Source organism: Lolium rigidum, chromosome 3, assembly GCF_022539505.1.
Source record: "Lolium rigidum isolate FL_2022 chromosome 3, APGP_CSIRO_Lrig_0.1, whole genome shotgun sequence".
Lineage (NCBI taxonomy): Eukaryota > Viridiplantae > Streptophyta > Magnoliopsida > Poales > Poaceae > Lolium > Lolium rigidum.
Window position 1 is genome coordinate 112,192,011 of NC_061510.1, and position 19,544 is coordinate 112,211,554.

The following is a 19,544-nucleotide window of genomic DNA, read 5'->3' on the forward strand; positions in this document are numbered from 1 at the left end:
AGATGTGATGGAATAAAAATATAGTTTCAGGGGAGGAACCTGATAATATTGTCGATGAAGAAGGGGATGCCTTGGGCATCCCCAAGCTTAGACGCTTGAGTCTTCTTAGAATATGCAGGGGTGAACCACCGGGGCATCCCCAAGCTTAGAGCTTTCACTCTCCTTGATCATGTTGTATCATCTCCCTCTCTTGATCCTTGAAAACTTCCTCCACACCAAACTTAGAACAACTCATTAGAGGGTTAGTGGACAATAAAAATTAACATGTTCAGAGGTGACACAATCATTCTTAACACTTCTGGACATTGCATAAAGCTACTGGACATTAATGGATCAAAGAAATTCATCCAACATAGCAAAAAAGGCAATGCGAAATAAAAGGCAGAATCTGTCAAAACAGAACAGTTCGTATTGACGAATTTTATCGAGGCACCAGACTTGCTCAAATGAAAATGCTCAAATTGAATGAAAGTTGCGTACATATCTGAGGATCACTTACGTAAATTGGCATAATTTTCTGAGTTACCTACAGAGAAAACATCCCAGATTTGTGACAGCAAAGAAATCTGTTTCTGCGCAGTAATCCAAATCTAGTATGAACTTTACTATCAACGACTTTACTTGGCACAACAAAACACAAAACTAAGATAAGGAGAGGTTGCTACAGTAGTAAACAACTTCCAAGACACAAAATAAAAACAAAGTACTGTAGTAAAAACATGGGTTGTCTCCCATAAGCGCTTTTCTTTAACGCCTTTCAGCTAGGCGCAGAAAGTGTGTATCAAGTATTATCAAGAGATGAAGTGTCAACATCATAATTTGTTCTAATAATAGAATCAAAAGGTAACTTCATTCTCTTTCTAGGGAAGTGTTCCATACCTTTCTTGAAAGGAAATTGATATTTAATATTACCTTCCTTTATATCAATAGTACCACCAACGGTTCTAAGAAAAGGTCTTCCCAATATAATGGGACAAGATGCATTGCATTCAATATCCAAGACAACAAAATCAACGGGGACAAGGTTATTTTTAACGGTAATGCAAATATTATCAACTTTCCCCAAAGGTTTCTTTGTAGAATGATCAGCAAGATTAACATCCAAATAACAATTTTTCAGCGGTGGCAAGTCAAGCATATTATAAATTTTCTTAGGCATAACGGAAATACTTGCACCAAGATCACATAAAGCATTACAATCGAAATCTTTAACCTTCATCTTAATGATGGGCTCCCAACCATCCTCTAGCTTTCTAGGAATAGAGGCTTCGCGCTCTAGTTTCTCTTCTCTAGCTTTTATGAGAGCATTTGTAATATGTTGCGTGAAAGCCAAATTTATAGCACTAGCACTAGGACTTTTAGCAAGTTTTTGCAAGAACTTTATAACTTCAGAGATGTGGCAATCATCAAAATTCAAACCATTATAATCTAAATCAATTGGATCATCATCCCCAATGTTGGAAAAAATTTCAGCAGTTTTATCACAGGCGGTTTCAGCGGTTTTAGCGGTTTCGAGGCAGATTTTGTACGCTTTGCACTAGGAGTAGAAACATTGCCAACACTAATTATTTTACCATTAATAGTAGGAGGTGCAGCAACATGTGAAGAATCAACATTACTTGTGGTGGTAATAGTCCAAACTTTAGCTATATTTTTCTTTTTAGCTAGTTTTTCATTTTCTTCTCTATCCCACCTAGCACGCAATTCAGCCATTAATCTTATATTCTCATTAATTCTAACTTGGATGGCATTTGCTGTAGTAACAATTTTATTTTCAATATCCCTATTAGGCATAACTTTTGATTTCAAAAGATCAACATCGATGACAAGACTATCGACTTTAGAAGCAAGTATATCAATTTTCCCAAGCTTTTCTTCAACAGATTTGTTAAAAGCGGTTTGTGTACTAATAAATTCTTTAAGCATGGCTTCAAGTCCAGGGGGTGTGTTCCTATTATTATTGTAAGAATTCCCATAAGAATTAGCATAACCGTTACCATTATTATAAGGATATGGCCTATAGTTATTACTAGAATTGTTCCGGTAAGCATTGTTGTTAAAATTATTATTTTTTATGAAGTTGACATCAACATGTTCTTCTTGTGCAACCAATGAAGCTAACGGAACATTATTAGGATCGACATTTGTCCTATCATTCACAAGCATAGACATAATAGCATCAATCTTATCACTCAAGGAAGAGGTTTCTTCGACAGAATTTACCTTCTTGCCTTGTGGAGCTCTTTCCGTGTGCCATTCAGAGTAGTTGATCATCATATTATCAAGAAGCTTTGTTGCTTCACCAAGAGTGATGGATATAAAGGTACCTCCAGCAGCTGAATCCAATAGGTTCCGCGAAGAGAAATTTAGTCCTGCATAAAAGGTTTGGATGATCATCCAAGTAGTCAGTCCATGGGTTGGGCAATTTTTAACCAGAGATTTCATTCTTTCCCATGCTTGTGCAACATGTTCAGTATCTAATTGTTTAAAATTCATTATGCTACTCCTCAAAGATATAATTTTAGCAGGGGGATAATATCTACCAATAAAAGCATCCTTGCATTTAGTCCAGGAATCAATACTATTCTTAGGCGAGAGATAGCAACCAATCTTTAGCTCTTCCTCTTAATGAGAAAGGGAACAATTTTAATTTTATAATGTCACCATCTACATCTTTATATTTTTGCATTTCACATAGTTCAACAAAATTATTAAGATGGGCAGCAGCATCATCAGAACTAACACCAGAAAATTGCTCTCGCATAACAAGATTCGATAAAGCGGGTTTAATTTCAAAGAATTCTGCTGTAGTAGCGAGGTGGAGCAATAGGTGTGCATAAGAAATCATTATTATTTGTGGTTGTGAAGTCACACAACTTAGTATTTTCAGGGGTGGCCATTTTAGCAGTAGTAAATAAAGCAAACTAGATAAAGTAAATGCAAGTAACTAATTTTTTTGTGTTTTTGATATAGAGTGCAAGACAGTAAATAAAGTAAAGCTAGCAACTAATTTTTTTTGTGTTTTGATATAATGCAGCAAACAAAGTAGTAAATAAAATGAAGCAAGACAAAAACAAAGTAAAGAGATTGGGAAGTGGAGACTCCCCTTGCAGCGTGTCTTGATCTCCCCGGCAACGGCGCCAGAAAAATTGCTTGATGGCGTGTACAGCACACGTCCGTTGGGAACCCCAAGAGGAAGGTGTGATGCGTAAAGCGGCAAGTTTTCCCTCAGTATGAAACCAAGGTTTATCGAACCAGTAGGAGCCAAGAAGCACGTTGAAGGTTGATGGCGGCGAGATGTAGTGCGGCGCAACACCAGGGATTCCGGCGCCAACGTGGAACCTGCACAACACAAACCAAGTACTTTGCCCCAACGAAACAGACGAGGTTGTCAATCTCACCGGCTTGCTTGTAACAAAGGATTAGATGTATAGTGTGGATGATGATTGTTTGCAGAAAACGAGTAGAACAGTATTGCGATGAGATTGTATTTCCAGTATAGAGAATTGGACCGGGGTCCACAGTTCACTAGAGGTGTCTCTCCCATAAGATAAACATCATGTTGGGTGAACAAATTGCAGTTGGGCAATTGACAAATAGAGAGGGCATGACCATGCACATACATATTATGATGAGTATAGTGAGATTTAATTGGGCATTACGACAAAGTACATAGACCGCTATCCAGGCATGCATCTATGCCTAAAAATTCCACCTTCGAGGTTATCATCCGAACCCCTCCGGTATTAAGTTGCTAACAACGAGACAATTGCATTAAGTATTGCGCGTAATGTAATCGGTGACTACATCCTTGAACATAGCACCAATGTTTTATCCCTAGTGGCAACGAGCACATCCATAATCTTAGAGGTTCTTGTCACCCCTCCGGATTCACGGAGACATGAACCCACTATCGAGCATAAATACTCCCTCTTGGAGTTACTAGCATCAACTTGGCCGAGCATCTACCAATAACGGAGAGCATGCAAGATCATAAACAACACATAGACATAACTTTGATAATCAACATAACAAGTATTCTCTATTCATCGGATCCCAACAAACGCAACATATAGAATTACGGATAGATGATCTTGATCATGTTCGGCAGCTCACAAGACCCGACAATTAAGCACAATGGGGAGAAGACAACCATCTAGCTACTGCTATGGACCCATAGTCCAGGGGTAGACTACTCACTCATCACTCGGGAGGCGACCATGGCGGCGTAGAGTCCTCCGGGAGATGATTCCCTCTCCGGCGGGGTGCCGGAGGCGATCTCCGAATCCCCCGAGATGGGATTGGCGGCGGCGGCGTCTCCGGAAGGTTTTCCGTATCGTGGCTCTCGGTGCGGGGGTTTCGCGATGGAGGCTTTAAGTAGGCGGAAGGGCAGGTCGGGGAGGCGGCACGAGGGCCCCACACTACTGGTCGGCGCGGCCAAGGGCTGGGCCGCGCCGCCCTATGGTGTGGCCACCTCGTGGCCCCACTTCGTCTCCTCTTCGGTCTTCGGAAGCTTCGTGGCAAAATAGGACCACGGGCGTTGATTTCGTCCAATTCCGAGAATATTTCGTTACTAGGATTTACTGAAACCAAAAACAGCGAAAACGACAAGCGGCACTTCGGCATCTTGTTAATAGGTTAGTTCCAGAAAATGCACGAATATGACATAAAGTGTGCACAAAACATGTAGATATCATCAATAATGTGGCATGGAACATAAGAAATTATCGATACGTCGGAGACGTATCAAGGATCGCTGCAAAGTTTGGGCTCATGCAGGAAGTTGTTGATCTCCCCTCAAAATCCTCGGCACACGATAGTAAGGAAGATGAACGCGTCAGGAAGACGAAGAAGAAGCCAGGCGATCTTGCTCTAGAAGCTTCGGCAGTAAAAACTCCGGCAGCTGATGGCGCAGCGGTCATAGAAGAAAATAAAACACTAGCAATCACTTCCGGAACCCCTGGAGAAATCAATGACGCTTCCAAAGTCGCTGACGCGATGGACAAGCTAGAAGATAAGAAGAACCCTCCTCTTGCTTAAGCGGATGGATAGCACCTAGTTTTTCTTTCTTTTCAACAGGGCTCTTTTTTGCCCCTTAGTTTCTTGCTTACTTTATTAATGAGAACTCAAGTTTTGTTTCATTAAAAGCATTGCAGTAATTCGGAACACCCGAACCACATCATCATGAACCTTGTTCGCATATTTTGGCGAACACTGGTGCGATGAAGAACACGTCCAAAGATTGCACTTCCAAAAAGCCTCTGAAATTACAAGTGCTAAAGGATGCGAAAGTAACGGGGAACCTGCTCTTTTTCTTTGCTATAGATGCCTCAAAGAGTGTCGCAAATAGCAAGGATCAAGAAACACGTATATTAACGACCCACGTTCGGTACTTTACTTATGGAAGTATCAAAGAACGACGGAGTCATCGGCAGAGCTAGTGCTACCGATATATTCGGGAGCTGCTGTCAAGACATGCATCGGTTGAAAGCAAAGTTGCACATACAACGGGTCTAGCAAGACCCGCAACACGAGCTGATCACTCAAATAATTTGCTGACCAACGAACACATATATGCTTAAACGAGTAATTACGATTTGCTCCTTCAAAAACCTGCCAACGGCATCAACATGGTAAAAGTGCATATATATGCACCTACCGATAAAAATAGTTTAAACCTAATAATCCAAACACTCGGATGTAATAAGTAACCAAGTCTTCTATTTACAATAGGAGCACGACTCTGAATTATTTCTATGAAGTTTCTTTTTCTTCAGGTGCCTTCGAGTTCTCTTCAAGCTTGTCGACAATTATATTGGCAGGCAGTACCACCTTCGGGTACAGCTGGTCCAACTCACCCACCGCATTGGCAATTGATAGCAGGTTTCCCGAAGGGTAACGCACAAGGACGAGGGCAAGTGTAAACCTAGATCCTGCAAAAAGTTGAGCTCGAACCAAGTCTCGGATTTTCTTGGTGTTACCAAATTCTGACATCAAAGTCAACAGCGTGGGAGGGACCGCGTTCAAAGGGAACATCGTCTTCCACATTACTCTCAGCCCTTTGTAGCACTTGTCGAAGAAGCGATGGACCTGCTGGACCCGATCATGGAACTTTGCGACAGCCGAAGCTTTCGAGTGCTCTTTCCAGAAAACCTCATCCGCTGATGATAGCTAAGTCAATGTGTTCACACGCTCGTGAATCCGCTTGTTCTCCTCAGCAGGGTTCAGAGCTATGACTAGCAAAGGAAACAAGGGAAGTTAAGACGATGCATTTTGTAGAAAAACAAGGAGCAAAAAGACAAGGGGGCTTACAGTTTGAACTTTCGGTGGCCCTATGTAATTCAGTAAGAGCATAGCTCTCTACGTCAGCTGCAATCTCGCTCTTCTTTTTTGATAATGGCATCCAAGGTATAAGTACTGCGCATATCCCTTTCCATCTGTGTGATCCGATCCTTCATCCGCTGGAGTCGATCACTCTCAGAGACAGCACCCGAAGAATCATCAACAAATGCAGACACAGGGAAAACCTGCAAAACATGGTTAAAGGGCATGCTGGATTGTTTGGATACAGCATTGGAAGTTACTCCCATCGGGAGAGTGCAAGTGAAAATTTCATAAATAAGAGTACACTGGCAACATTGCCAGCATGAAATTTATTACAATGCATACAAGTCTTACGGCAGGACATTGTTTTAATCAAACTAAGTTACAAGAATCAAGGGGCCTGGGTCTGGTTCGACAAGCTTGGGCCAGCTGATGATTTCTTTGCGGAAACTAGCTCAAGAAGCTGGCGAGCACACTTGAGAGCCGAGGTCTTAAAGACACCCAGGTCGACAAATTTCCCGTCTTGCTCTTTCGGCAACTCTTTGGACATCTCTTCAATATTGGCTTTGAAGCCATGACCCATCATGAGTTGAAAGGCTAGGAGGGCACCATAGGTACGCGAAGTACGTTTGAATACCTCGATGACCTCCTTGGTGTTGACGGCGAAAGCATCGATCAGCTGCCCCAAAGTTTTGTCTTGATTAATCTTGGGGAAGATCAATGAGTGCATCCGCGTCATGGCTCCCTTGCCTTTCTGGAGGAGGTTGATACGTCTCCAACGTATCGATAATTTCTTATGTTACATGCCACTTTATTGATGATACCTACATGTTTTATGCATACTTTATGTCATATTTATGCATTTTCCGGCACTAACCTATTAACAAGATGCAGAAGAGCCTGTTGCTGTTTTCTGCTGTTTTTGGTTTCAGAAATCCTAGTAAGGAAATATTCTCGGAATTGGACGAAATCAATGCCCAGGATCTTATTTTTCCACGAAGCTTCCAGAACACCGAAGAGGAAACGAAGTGGGGCGACGAGGCGCCCACACAACAGGGCGGCGCGGCCTGATACACGTACAGCACGCGACCGTTGGGAACCCCAAGAGGAAGGTGTGATGCGTACAGCGGCAAGTTTTCCCTCAGTAAGAAACCAAGGTTTATCGAACCAGTAGGAGCCAAGAAGCACGTTGAAGGTTGATGGCGGCGAAATGTAGTGCGGCGCAACACCAGGGATTCCGGCGCCAACGTGGAACCTGCACAACACAACCAAAGTACTTTGCCCCAACGTAACCGTGAGGTTGTCAATCTCACCCGGCTTGCTGTAACAAAGGATTAGATGTATAGTGTGGATGATGATTGTTTGCGAGAAAACAGTAGAACAAGTATTGCAGTAGATTGTATTCGATTAAAAGAATGGACCGGGGTCCACAGTTCACTAGAGGCGTCTCTCCCATAAGAATAAGCATGTTGGGTGAACAAATTACAGTTGGGCAATTGGCAAATAAAGAGGGCATGACCATGCACATACATGATATGATGAGTATAGTGAGATTTAATTGGGTATTACAACAAAGTACATAGACCGCTATCCAGCATGCATCTATGCCTAAAAAGTCCACCTTCAGGTTATCATCCGAACCCCTTCCAGTATTAAGTTGCAAACAACAGACAATTGCATTAACTATGGTGCATAATGTAATCAACACATACATCCTTAGACATATCATCGATGTTTTATCCCTAGTGGCAACAGCACATCCACACGCCAGGCCGCCGCCGCTATGTACTTTGCAACTTAAATCTGGGACAGTGACAGATAGTTCTAAGGTTGTGGATGTGCTGTTGCCACTAGGGATAAAACATCGATGATATGTCTAAGGATGTATGTGTTGATTACATTACGCACCATACTTAATGCAATTGTCTGTTGTTTACAACTTAATACTGGAGGGGGTTCGGATGATAACCTGAAGGTGGACTTTTAGGCATAGATGCATGCTGGATAGCGGTCTATGTACTTTGTCGTAATGCCCAATTAAATCTCACAATACTCATCATAACATGTATGTGCATGGTCATGCCCTCTTTATTTGTCAATTGCCCAACTGTAATTTGTTCACCCAACATGCTTATTCTTATGGGAGAGACACCTCTAGTGAACTGTGGACCCGGTCCATTCTTTTAATCGAATACAATCTACTGCAATACTCGTTCTACTGTTTTCTACAAACAATCATCATCCACACTATACATCTAATCCTTTGTTACAGCAAGCCGGTGAGATTGACAACCTCACTGTTACGTTGGGACAAAGTACTTTGGTTGTGTTGTGCAGGTTCCACGTTGGCGTCGGAATCCCTGGTGTTGCGCCGCACTACACTTCGCCGCCATCAACCTTCAACGTGCTTCTTGGCTCATACTGGTTCGATAAACCTTGGTTTCTTACTGAGCGAAAACTTGCTGCTGTACGCATCACACCTTCCTCTTGGGGTTCCCAACGGTCGCGTGCTGTACGCGTATCAAGACTGTTTTCTGGCACCGTTGCCGGGGAGATCAAGACACACTGCAAGGGGAGTCTCCACTTCCAATCTCTTTACTTTGTTTTTGAATTGCTTTATTTTATTTACTTTGTTTGCTGCATTATATCAAAACACAAAAAAATTAGTTGCTAGCTATACTTTATTTTCTGTCTTGTTTGCATTCTCCATATTAAAAACACAAAAAATTAGTTACTTGCATTTACTTTATCTAGTTTGCTTTATTTACTGTTGCTAAAATGGGTACTCCTGAAAATACTAAGTTGTGTGACTTCAGAACTACAAATAATAATGATTTCTTATGCACACCTATTGCTCCACCTGCTACTACAGCAGAATTCTTTGAAATTAAACACGCTTTCTCGAATCTTGTTATGAGAGAGCAATTTTCTGGTGTTAGTTCTGATGATGCTGCTGCCCATCTTAATAATTCTGTTGAACTATGTGAAATGCAAAAGTATAAGGATGTAGATGGTGACACTATAAAATTAAAATTGTTTCCTTTCTCATTAAGAGGAAGAGCTAAAGATTGGTTGCTATCTCTGCCTAAGAATAGTATTGATTCATGGACTAAATGCAAGGATGCTTTTATTGGTAGATATTATCCTCATGCTAAAATTATATCTTTGAGAAGTAGCATAATGAATTTTAAACAATTGGATAATGAGCATGTTGCCCAAGCATGGGAAAGAATGAAATCTTTGGTTAAAAATTGCCCAACCCATGGATTGACTACTTGGATGATCATCCAAACCTTTTATGCGGGACTGAATTTTTCTTCGCGGAACTTATTGGATTCAGCTGCTGGAGGTACCTTTATGTCCATCACTCTAGGCGACGCAACAAAGCTTCTTGATAATATGATGATTAATTACTCCGAATGGCACACGGAAATAGCTCCAAAAGGTAAGAAGGTAAATTCCGTCGAAGAAACCTCTTCCTTGAGTGATAAGATTGATGCTATTATGTCTATGCTTGTGAATGGTAGGACTAATGTTGATCCTAATAATGTTCCGTTAGCTTCATTGGTTGCTCAAGAAGAACATGTTGATGTGAACTTCATTAAAAATAATAATTTCAACAACAATGCTTATCGGAACAATTCTAGTAAAAACTATAGGCCATATCCTTATAATAATGGTAACGGTTATGGTAATTCTTATGGGAATTCTTACAACAATAATAGGAACACACCCCATGGACTTGAAGCTATGCTTAAAGAATTTATTAGTACACAAACTGCTTTTAACAAATCTGTTGAAGAAAAGCTTGGGAAAATTGATATACTTGCTTCTAAAGTCGATAGTATTGCTGCTGATGTTGATCTTTTGAAATCGAAAGTTATGCCTAATGAAAATAATGATATTAAGTCATTTGCTACAGAAAACGCCATCCAAGTTAGAATTAATTAAAATATAAGATTGATGGCCGAATTGCGTGCTAGGAGGGAAAAAGAAGAAAATGCTAAAGAAGATAATATAGCTAAAGTTTGGATTATTACCACCACTAGTAATTCTAATGCTTCACATGTTGCTGCACCTCCTACTATCAATGGTAAAAGAATTGGTGTTGGCAATGTTTCCACTTCTAATGCAAAGCGTGAAAAACTGCCGGAAACTGCTAAAACTGCTGAAACTGCCTGTGATAAAACTGCTGAATTTTTTTCCAACATTGGGGACAATGATCCCATTGCTTTAGATCAAAATGGTTTAGATTTTGATGATTGCCACATCTCTGAAGTTATAAGTTCTTACAAAAACTTGCTAAGAGTCCTAATACTAGTGCTATAAATTTGGCCTTTACAAAACATATTACAAATGCTCTCATAAAAGCTAGAGAAGAGAAATTAGAACGCGAAGCTTCTATTCCTAGGAAGCTAGAGGATGGTTGGGAGCCCATCATTAAGATGAAGGTCAATGACTTTAATTGTAATGCTTTGTGTGATCTTGGTGCAAGTATTTCCGTTATGCCTAGAAAAATCTATAATATGCTTGACTTGCCACCATTGAAAAATTGTTATTTGGATGTTAATCTTGCTGATAACTCTACAAAGAAACCTTTGGGGAGAGTTGATAATGTTCGCATTACTGTTAACAATAACCTTGTCCCCGTTGATTTTGTTGTCTTGGATATTGAATGCAATGCATCTTGTCCCATTATATTGGGAAGACCTTTTCTTCGAACTGTTGGTGCTATCATTGATATGAAGGAAGGAAATATTAAATATCAATTTCCTCTCAAGAAAGGTATGGAACACTTCCCTAGAAAGAGAATGAAGTTACATTTTGATTCTATCATTAGAACAAATTATGATGTTGATGCTTCGTCTCTTGGTAATACTTGATACACACTTTCTGCGCCTAGCTGAAAGGCGTTAAAGAAAAGCGCTTATGGGAGACAACCCATGATTTTACTACTGCACTTTTATTTTATATTTGAGTCTTGGAAGTTGTTACTACTGTAGCAAATTCTACTTATCTTAGTTTTGTTGCATTGTTGTGCCAAGTAAAGTCTTTGATAGTAAGGTTCATACTAGATTTGGATTACTGCGCAGAAACAGATTTCTTTGCTGTCACGAATCTGGGCTTAATTCTCTGTAGGTAACTCAGAAAATTCTGCCAATTTACGTGAGTGATCCTAAGATATGTACGCAACTTTCATTCAATTTGAGCATTTTCATTTGAGCAAGTCTGGTGCCTCTTAGAAATTCATATTTACGAACTGTTCTGTTTTGACAGATTCTACCTTTTATTTCGCATTGCATGTTTTGCTATGCTTGATGGATTTTTCTATTCCATTAACTTTCGGTAGCTTTGTGCAATGTCCAGAAGTGTTAAGAATGATTATGTCACCTCGGAACATGTGAATTTTGATTATGCACTAACCCTCTAATGAGTTGTTTTGAGTTTGGTGTGGAGGAAGTTTTCAAGGATCAAGAGAGGAGGATGATACAATATGATCAAGGAGAGTGAAAGCTCTAAGCTTGGGGATGCCCGGTGGTTCACCCCTGCATATTTCAAGAAGACTCAAGCGGCTAAGCTTGGGGATGCCCAAGGCATCCCCTTCTTCATCGACAACATTATCAGGTTCCTCTAATGAAACTATATTTTTATTCCATCACATCTTATGGACTTTGCTTGCAGCGTCTGTTTGTTTTTGTTTTTGTTTTGTTTGAATAAAGTGGATCCTAGCATTCATTGTGTGGGAGAGAGACACGCTCTGCTGTTGCATATGGACAAATATGTCCTTAGGCTTTACTCATAATATTCATGGCGAAGGTTGAACTGCTTCGTTAAATTGTTATATGGTTGGAAACGGGAAATGCTACATGTAGTAATTGGTAAAATGTCTTGGATAATGTGATACTTGGCAATTGTTGTGCTCATGTTTAAGCTTTTGGATCATATACTTTGCACCTATTAATGAAGAAATACATAGAGCTTGCTAAAATTTGGTTTTCATAATTGGTCTCTGTAAGGTCTAGATAATTTCTAGTAAGGGTCGAACAACAAGGAAGACGGTGTAGAGTCTTATAATGTTTACAATATGTCTTTTATGTGAGTTTTGCTGCACCGGTTCATACTTGTGTTTGTTTCAAATAACCTTGCTAGCCTAAACCTTGTATCGAGAGGGAATACTTCTCATGCATCCAAAATCCTTGAGCCAACCACTATGCCACTTGTGTCCACCATACCTACCTACTACATGGTATTTCTCCGCCATTCCAAAGTAAATTGCTTGAGTGCTACCTTTAAAATTTCTATTCTTCATCTTTACAATATATAGCTCATGGGACAAATAGCCTAAAAACTATTGTGGTATTGAATATGTACTTATGCACTTTATCTCTTATTAAGTTGCTTGTTGAGCGATAACCATGTTCCTGGGGACGCCATCAACACTTTGTTGAATATCATGTGAGTTGCTATGCATGTCCGTCTTGTCTGAAGTAAGGGCGATTTACCATGAGTTGAATGGTTAGAGCATGCATACTATTAGAGAAGAACATTGGGCCGCTAACTAAAGCCATGATTCATGGTGGAAGTTTCAGTTTTGGACAAATATCCTCAATCTCATATGAGAACATTAATTATTGCTAAATGCTTATGCATTAAAGAGGAGTCCATTATCTGTTGTCTATGTTGTCCCGGTATGGATGTCTAAGTTGAGAATAAACAAAAGCGAGAAATCCAATGCGAGCTTTCTCCTTAGACCTTTGTACAAGCGGCATAGAGGTACCCCTTTGTGACACTTGGTTAAAACATATGTATTGCGATGATAATCCAGGTAATCCGAGCTAATTAGGACAAGGTGCCAGCACTATTAGTATACTATGCATGAGGCTTGCAACTTGTAGGATATAATTTACATGATGCATATGCTTTATTACTACCGTTGACAAAATTGTTTCTTGTTTTCAAAACCAAAGCTCTAGCACAAATATAGCAATCAATGCTTCCCTCTACGAAGGGCCTTTCTTTTACTTTTATGTTGAGTCAGTTCACCTATCTCTCTCCATCTCAAGAAGCAAACACTTGTGTGAATTGTGCATTGATTCCTACATACTTGCATATTGCACTTGTTATGTTACTTTACATTGACAATATCCATGAGATATACATGTTACAAGTTGAAAGCAACCGCTGAAACTTAATCTTCCTTTGTGTTGCTTCAATGCCTCTACTATGAATTTATTGCTTTATGAGTTAACTCTTATGCAAGACTTATTGATGCTTGTCTTGAAAGTACTATTCATGAAAAGTCTTTGCTATATGATTCATTTGTTTACTTATTGCATTTACATTGTTTCGAATCTCGCATTCATTACATGTGCTTACAATAATATTGATCAAGATTATGATGGCATGTCACTTCAGAAATTATCTTTGTTATCGTTTACCTACTCGGGACGAGTAGGAACTAAGCTAGGGGATGCTGATACGTCTCCAACGTATCGATAATTTCTTATGTTCCATGCCACTTTATTGATGATACCTACATGTTTTATGCATACTTTATGTCATATTTATGCATTTTCCGGCACTAACCTATTAACAAGATGCCGAAGAGCCGTTCTTGTTTCTAGCTGTTTTTGGTTTCAGAAATCCTAGTAAGGAAATATTCTCGGAATTGGACGAAATCAACGCCCAGGACCTTATTTTTCCACGAAGCTTCCAGAACACCGGAGAGGAAACGAAGTGGGGCGACGAGGCGCCCACACAACAGGGCGGCGCGGCCCAAGCCTCGGCCGCGCCGGCCTGGCGTGTGGGGCCCTCGTGGCGCCCCGACCTACCTACTCCGCCTACTTAAGCCTTCGTCGATAATAACTCCGATCCGAGAGCCATGATCACGGAAAACCTTCCGGAGACGCCGCCGCCGCCAATCCCATCTCGGGGGATTCGAGAGATCGCCTCCGGCACCCTGCCTGGAGAGGGGAATCATCTCCCGGAGGACTCTACACCGCCATGGTCGCCTCCGGAGTGATGTGTGAGTAGTTCACCCCTGGACTATGGGTCCATAGCAATAGCTAGATGGTCGTCTTCTCCTAATTGTGCTATCATTGTTGGATCTTGTGAGCTGCCTAACATGATCAAGATCATCTATCTGTAATGCTACATGTTGTGTTTGTTGGGATCCGATGAATATGGAATACTATGCTATGTTGATTATCAATCTATTATCTATGTGTTGTTTATGATCTTGCATGCTCTCTGTTGCTAGTAGAGGCTCTGGCCAAGTTTTTGCTTGTAACTCCAAGAGGGAGTATTTATGCTCGATAGTGGGTTCATGCCTCCATTAAATGCGGGACGGTGCCGGAAAGTTCTAAGGTTGTGGATGTGTCTGTTGCCACTAGGGATAAAACATCGATGCTATGTCTAAGGATGTATGTGTTGATTACATTACGCACCATACTTAATGCAATTGTCCGTTGTTTACAACTTAATACTGTAGGGGGTTCGGATGATAACTCGAAGGTGGAATTTTTAGGCATAGATGCATGCTTTGGATAGCGGTCTATGTACTTTGTCGTAATGCCCAATTAAATCTCACAATACTCATCATAACATGTATGTGCATGGTCATGCCCTCTTTATTTGTCAATTGCCCAACTGTAATTTGTTCACCCAACATGCTTATTCTTATGGGAGAGACACCTCTAGTGAACTGTGGACCCCGGTCCATTCTTTTAATCGAATACAATCTACTGCAATACTCGTTCTACTGTTTTTACGCAAACAATCATCATCCACACTATACATCTAATCCTTTGTTACGAGCAAGCCGGTGAGATTGACAACCTCACTGTTACGTTGGGACAAAGTACTTTGGTTGTGTTGTGCAGGTTCCACGTTGGCGCCGGAATCCTTGGTGTTGCGCCGCACTACATTTCTCCGCCATCAACCTTCAACGTGCTTCTTGGCTCCTACTGGTTCGATAAACCTTGGTTTCTTACTGAGGGAAAACTTGCTGCTGTACGCATCACACCTTCCTCTTGGGGTTCCCAACGGTCGCGTGATGTACGCGTATCAGAGGTCCTGTGTGAGCCGATGAGAAGCAAGAGTCATCGACAGAGCGTTCGCCGGGGAATTGTCCGGAGGCTTGTCCAAAGCTTGGACAGGGATATCGGCAGCCTCTATGAAAGAACGAAATAAGAGGAGTTCATTAACAAAGGATTGAATTTGCAAAGCAATCATCAACAAGAAAGCGAAAGAGAATTACTGAGCAAAGCTAAGGAAGATTGGCGAAGAAGATCATCCTTCTCACTCGCCCAAGCTTCGGAGGCCAGCCGGGATGCCTCTTCGTCCTTTAGCATCTTCTTCAGCCCCTCGAGCTCCTCCTTCAGGGAGTCGACTTCTTGGTGAGCTTCAACAGCTATTTTTATTGCACCCTCCAGCTTCGAGGAAGAAGACTTGTCGGCTTCCGGGGAAGTGTATTGGGAGGCGAAAGTCTCTAAAGACGATATGACAGCTCGCAAATCCTTAAGAAAAAAGGAAAAACAAATATTTTAGGAAGGATTACTAATCAAGGTCCATTTAGGAAAGCTTGCGTTGCGACAGAAAAAAGACTTACAGGTTTCCCTGAAGAAGGAGTTGCGGCAGCGGCAGTCGAAGGAGCATCCTTCCCCTTTGAAAGGGAGGAAGCAGTCGATATCTGGGCCACGAGGGCTGCAGCAGGGGCTGAAGCCTCGGAAGCTGCAAGATTCGGCAGAACGGCATCAGATTTGGCCTTCTTGGATGGAGGCTCGATGAAACCTTCGTCGCTGCGAAAAAGAAAAAATGGCAAAGTCAAGAAGAGAATGTGAATGGTAAAGACATAATACAAATTCTGAGAAAGGAAGCCAGGACTTACAGATCGAAAAGATCATCTTCGTCGGCAAAGCCGCCGGATGATCTTTTTACATGTGAAGCTTTGGCCTCCTCCATAGCTGCATCAACAAAGGCAGCATGATCAGCGTCGTCGTCGTGCATTGACCCCGCTATGTCGCTAATATCGTTGGTTGGGGATGGAGGATCAATAAAGTAAGCCTCAGAATTTATCGGATCATCACGTTCATCCTTTGGGCTCGCATCCTCTTCATTATGAAATATTACAGGAGCTGAAGAATCTCTTCCCTCGAAGTATCGTTCGACGGGTCTCGCAAATCTTCGGGAGCTATGAGGATCTGTCAAAGTAAAACAAGTAAGAACAGTGACAGTCGCATTGACCAAGGGAAACAACGCAATAAGAATATGGAGAGGAGAATTTACCTCTGTTGGCGGATGATCAGCGTCAAATGGTGGATGGGAAGATATCAGCGGGATTGAATCTTCCTGCCTGAAGAGAGTGAGGCACCGAACTTCATCAAGCAGTTCCTTTTCCGATAATTCAGCTGCGTTTATCCTAGTCTCGTCCTTGGGACCCGAATACAACCACAGCGGATGAGTCCTAGCCATGATCTTTAAGAACACAGCGGCTACCTCCATGTGTATCATGGTCTGGCCATCAGCTTCCTTGATCCGAAGAAACTTATCAAATAATTTGTCGACTGCTGGCTTTTCATCGGGAGAGAGGGTATTCTTCCAAGACTGCTTAGGCGTGGCTTCGAGAACATCGGAGAAGCGAGGGAGCCGAGACTCAATTATTGAAGAGTCCCTAATGTAGAACCACTTCAGTCTCCACCCTTGCACAGATTCTCTCATCGGAAAATTGAAGTAATTGACTTCTTTGCGAGCGACAAAACCAACTCCCCCAATGACAAAGGATCCGCTGCTACTGTTGTACCTTTTCACGAAGAAAATTTTCTTCCACAACCCAAAGTGGGGCTCAATGCCCAAGAACGCTTCGCAAAGAGTGATAAAAATGGCAAGGTGAAGGATTGAGTTGGGGGTCAGCTGCCATAGTTGGATCTCATAAACTCGAAGAAGATGATGAAGGAATTTGTGGGCAGGAAGCGAGAGACCTCGGTACAAGAATGACAAGAACATTACGGTAAAACCAGCGGGAGGATTGGGCCGCGAAATCGCACCTGGGAGAATGACATTGCCATCGTCGGAAGAAAAGCTGTCCGAGGCTTCGGGCTTTCTTCTCATCGCGCTTTGTGGTGGTAGATGCCGGCCAATCGCCGGGGAGGGCCCAGCCGTGGAGCTTGATGGCGTTGGCGGCGCCAGAGCTGGAGGAGGAGCATCTAGAGCACCTCTCCTCGGTGGATTTGGAGGATCCTTGGCGGCGGCGCCGCTGCTCGGAGCGCTGGTGGCAACGGTGGAGTTCCTCTTCTTCACCATTGTTGGATCTGGGGAAGATCTGGAAGCGGCGGCGGCGGCGCAGCGGTTATGGGTGAAGAAGATGAAAGAAAGAGAAGAGGATGCGAGGATGAAGTATGGAAAAGGGAGAGCTTGATCTGAAAGATTATAAAGTGCAAAGAAACCCGAGGAATGAGTGGGCATGTGTCGTTGTTTCCAATTCATTAAGAGGACCCTCTTTTCATCATGGATCATAGAAATCGAGGAGACACCTTGGTAACTGTACGCGAACAGCGGTTATTTCTTAAAATAGAGCCACGTAGAAATAGGATGGGCCCAACGGGTCGTGTCTTCTCAGTCAGAATTGCAGTAGTGATTACGTCATCAGTGACGTCGTGAAGCCCGCCGGAAGCATCCGAAGAAAAATGAAAAGCGTTGGATGGTCAACTTGAGTCTACGCACGGATCGCAAACATCCGCACCTAGACTCGGAGGCTACTCCCATCGGGAGCGCTAGACGCGCACCCGATAAACGTGAACTCGAAGATATTCTTGTGAAGTAATATTTGAAGAAAAGGATGGAATGCTCAGCTCGAGTCTGCACCTGGTCACAAGCGCCCGTGCCCAGACTCGGGGGCTACTCCCATCGGGAGCGCTAGACGCGCACCCGATAAAACTTTTTTGCACTCCAGGATCATGCCCGGGGACTTGATTCTGTGTAGGGTAACGGTTTTTTGCCATCGGCAGTTAACCAGCAAAGCTGGGTGCGTTACTCAATATCTTTTACGCGTTCAAACCTTACTGAAAAATACAAGCCCTTATACAAATGTATCGGTGACCTATGAAGACCAGCGAGAAAACTTCGGCAAAAGAAGACTTTCGAGTAGCACAACTTGAGTCTACGCACGGATCGCAAGCATCCACACCTAGACTCGGGGGCTACTCCCATCGAGAGCGCTGGACGCGCACCCGATAAAAGAAGATAATACTGTTACAAGATGGACAAGAGCACTCAAGGGAAAAGAACGTTCAGTGGAGGCATGCTTTAGTCTCTACACGAAAAATCTTCGGCTAGACACTCGGGGACTACTGACGTGGGCATTACCCTTCGGGTAACCGACATTGCCCTATCCTGTACGGCCCAACTGGAGGCCCATGAGATACCCGATGGCAAGGCGGGCCACTAGGACGGTGCTGGAGAAGATTCCTTGGAGAACAAGACGAAGAGGAGCCGAACAAGGAAAGTTTAGATCTAGGTCTTTTGTAAACCTAGTCGTACCGGACAGATCTCTTGAGACCTGGCCTCCTATATAAAGGCCAGGAGAGGGGCTGCCGAGGGACACAATCAATCTTAATTAGCAACTTTAGCCACCATAAGTCTAGAGCTAGGTCGCCGTAGCACTTAGCCTCTGGACGAGATCAAAGCCGAAACCTTCGGCACCCCATTGTAACCCAATATTTTCATAATCAAGATCAGACAGGCATGACGTAAGGGTTTTACCTCATCGAGGGCCCCGAACCTGGGTAAATCGCTCTCCCCGCTTGTCTGTTAACCGATGTCTTGTGTCAGCCTACAGGATTCCATCAACCCTAAGCCCCAATCGGAGGGCATTGCCGAGGAGTACCCTCGACACTAGCGCTCGCCTTCCACAAACCTGCCCAAACCATTGTTGGCTTACCCTTTTGTTCCCCCAACGTAGTGTCCTCGCCCAACTCCTAACGGTTGCCCTCCCTAATTCCCCCAACCCCGCATCCTTGTCCAGCTCAGGTCTCAGGTATTGTTCGTTTAGTCGCCATATCAAATGGATTGGAAAGTATTTCAGTGTATTGGGGGTTGACTTTCGGCGGCGTAGGTGGAACCAAGGTGGTTGGGCGGCGGCGCTCGTCGGTGTGCGACAGGGAGGCGTGGAGGTTATAAAGGAGGCGCGAGTGCGGTTGTGCGCCGATGGAGGCGCGGATCCT